Consider the following 3,681-nt stretch of genomic DNA (forward strand, 5'->3'; position numbering starts at 1 on the left):
TTATGTCATGTCATCCTGTTTACATAGTCTCATATTTTGAACTATGTCTTTCCATCTTTTTTAGTTAGCCATCATAATGTGAAATTGTGTCATGCTATCCTGTTTAGTTAGCCATCATATATGTGAAATTGTGTCATGCTATCCTGTTTGGTTAGACAACATAAATATGAATTATTGCATGCCCTCTTTTATTCCCCACTATCCATTGCACCTGTCTATCATACAATGTCTATAATTTAAATTACTTTTCTTGTTTATCAGCCATTTGAATTGGAGAGCGTGATGGCAGTATCTAAGGGAGTAACAAAACGGTCTTCAAAAAAGATAGTGCTACCAATTGATGCAGATAGAACCACGGTTGTACTTGCCCAAGGACCAGATCCACCACACATAACCCAGACTCTCGCAGATTGTACCCCTACCTAGTTGGACAAAGAACTAGCTACACCCCTTCTAACCCCAACCCCGGCAGATAGTAACCCAGTTCTAGTTGACACATCACCGTCTCCACCATAGAGCACCCAAACATGAGCAATTAGTAAGGGAACTGCAGTGCCCAAAGCACGAGGACCACCACTCCGAATCCCAACTCAACGCTTAAAGGAGAAGAAGATTTGTTCTCAGGTCAGGTTCGGTAGCTATGGTTCATAATCCTTTGCTCTTGCATTACTGTATTTACTCATACCAAATATTTTCAAATTTGAAGGATGGAATTGAAACTCCAATGGCTCAACAGGTATGTTTTAAACCTGTTTCTTTAACTGGTTTGCTGTTGTAACCTGCTCTATGTTGATTTCAGTTTCAATTGAATAAACAGTTATGTTCTCATGTCATGCACATTACAAGTGTTGTTATTGCTCTATAGTTACCCACACTTATATTCTGTCTATTCTGTTTGTCTTGAACAAATATTATTTGAACTATGTCTCTATCTTGATTTGGCAACAAAAACTAGAATGATATAGACCATAAAGTGACCATGGTACATAGATATATGTTTGTTTCATGCTGTTATCCTATCCACTTTACTACTGAACTCATTTACCAAAATGAGTTTCATATACAACATGGTAAACATGTGATGTGTCTGCTTGTTTCTCTTTTAGAATGCGGACAAAATATTGGAGAACAGTACTGCGTTATCCAATGGTAAAGGAAGTAATGCAGATAAGGTTCAAGATAGTGAGACATCCCTGTTGGTCTCCAAGAAATCTGATAAAAACTATCTTGACGACAGTGAGGGAACCCAAAAGTCATGTCTTGATGTAGTGTTCGAGTTACTAGCCACTACTGCTGGCACAAGCTCTTCGAACTTGCTGCCTGGATCAGTTCATCTTCTTGAGTCTCAACTTCAAGTTGAAAGACATCAATCAGATGTGCTGCGATAGGAAGCTGAAGGACTGAGGAAGTCCCTGCAGAATTCAGATGCATATTTTCTGGTGCAACAACAAGCGCTGGAGGATTTAAGCGCCAAACAAGAGAAAGTTAATAAGCTTGCTAAGCATCTTGCCAGCATTATGGGTACCCAGGATATTGTTTCTTGAGATCTTCTAAAGTGGTTTTAGTTCTGGATTTGTTTTCCTGCGGCATTTATTTGCGTTGGTCGCCAACTTTGACAACCATTGTATATGATATGCTGCTTTGTTCCCTATATTTGCACTAGTGGCGAACTTTGATGCCCAGTGGATGTAATCTGTGTAATAGCCGTGATAGCCTAGCGTTAGTTGCTTGCTTATTTATTTCCTTGTTGTCTTGTTTATTTGTTTGCTTGTAGTCATTGCAGTTCTTTTTCCGCGGTTAGCTAGTGGCTGCAATAACCTATTTTTTAAAACTAGGCCACAATAACCATGTGCTAATATTTACTGTAGTGACACTGGGCCTCCTACTGGTCGTAGAAACAGTGGGCCTTCTACGGGCCGTAGAAACAATGGGCCTTCTACGGGCCGTAGAAACAATGGCCCTTTTGCGGGCCGCATCATCAATGGGCCTTATACGGGCCGTATGATCGATTGGCCAAACATGGGCCAAACAGACCGCATTATGGCCGTAAACGGGCTAGAGTTGGAATCGTCCGTTCATGGGTCGACCATAACGGGCCATCGTTAATAGGCCGTATTTGATGATGCTATGAAAATGGCCCAACGTATTAACGGACCACAAACGGGCCGACTGTAACCACGGGCTGAATTTGGCCCACAAGCAGTGTAGCGACCCGACCCGAATGGGTCAAGTCTCTGTGCTTAAGTGTCATCCCTAGATCGGTATGCTGACACACACAGTACTCGAGGATTTATAGCAGAGGTAAATCACATGTAAAAGTAACGTAAATACTATTACCTCAAATCCAAAATAGCGGAAGTAACAAGGTTGTGGATTCCCATCAACACCAACGGCAAAGTTGAGTGTAGAATCGTAACCCTAACGTATCACTTACTCGTCGTAAGAAACCTGCAACATGAGACGTTGCAGCCCGAAACGGGTCAGTACATTGAATGTACTGGCAAATTCACACCATAGAGAAAATGATGAACAATGACTATCACTATATGCATATATGGCTGGTGGAAAAGCTCTATGGTTATAATGTTTTTGTGTAAAGCCAATTTTTCCCTACTGCAAAGGAATAAATTTTATTTAACTATCATGGTGGTTGTTGAACATTGAGAATGGTTGATAGCATTCTCAATCCCAATTAAGTAACATCATTAAACCCAACAATATTCATTTAAAGTAACGTGATGAGATCAACAGGATAATCCAAGAACTAGATACTCAAGATGTCCATAACCGGGGACACGGCTAATCATGATTAGTTTATACACTCTGCAGAGGTTTGTGCACTTTTCCCCACAAGACCCGATCGCCTCCGTTGGATTTCTCGCACTACATGGTGTTTGAGAAACGGATGACCGAGACATAGTCTTTCAAAAACGCTAGCACCTTATGATCGGGTAGACCGTACCACCTACATCCCCTACATCTGCTAGTCTACCACTGTAAGAGTTCACGCAACTTAATCAACTATGCCAGAGCCCATAATGGCTTGTGGCTGCACACGGAAGTTTCTAGTATGAATAATCTCATGATCCCTTTGAGCCTGGGTGGCGGTCCAAAACAAAATAGGCAAGTCCTGGATTACCCAGGTGCCTAGACAGGCAATCCTAGAATAACCAGGTGCCTCAATCCACCCAGATGTGTGTTAGGTTGCCACCTTAGATAAACCATTAATTAACAATCTCACATCTGTCATGGATATCACTCACCCAATCCACGTCTACTAGCATAGCATGGCATAAAGCAAACGCAGAAGTAACTCCCAAAGGTTTGATAATAAACAGGTAATAGGTACTACCTCATCTACTTCCCATCCCACAGTTTAATTAGATCCTAATCATGCAATGTGTGAAGATTGATCTAATGCAAAAAAAACTGGGTATGGAAGGGGATATGATCAAAGTGTGAACTTGCCTGCAATGTTGATGAAGATGATTCGCACTCAAAACTCTTGATAGATCTACTCGTCACACTTCGGTCAATCTATCGTAAGCAAGCAATAGTAACCACACATAAGCAATCACCCAAAAGATCAGAAAGAACGAAGAAGACGATTCGGAAAAAATCAAAACCAAGCAAATAGCTCTTGCAACATAAAACAATTTCTAACAGTACCAAAATCATGTG

Source organism: Triticum urartu, chromosome 3, assembly GCF_003073215.2.
Source record: "Triticum urartu cultivar G1812 chromosome 3, Tu2.1, whole genome shotgun sequence".
In the NCBI taxonomy this organism is placed as follows: domain Eukaryota; kingdom Viridiplantae; phylum Streptophyta; class Magnoliopsida; order Poales; family Poaceae; genus Triticum; species Triticum urartu.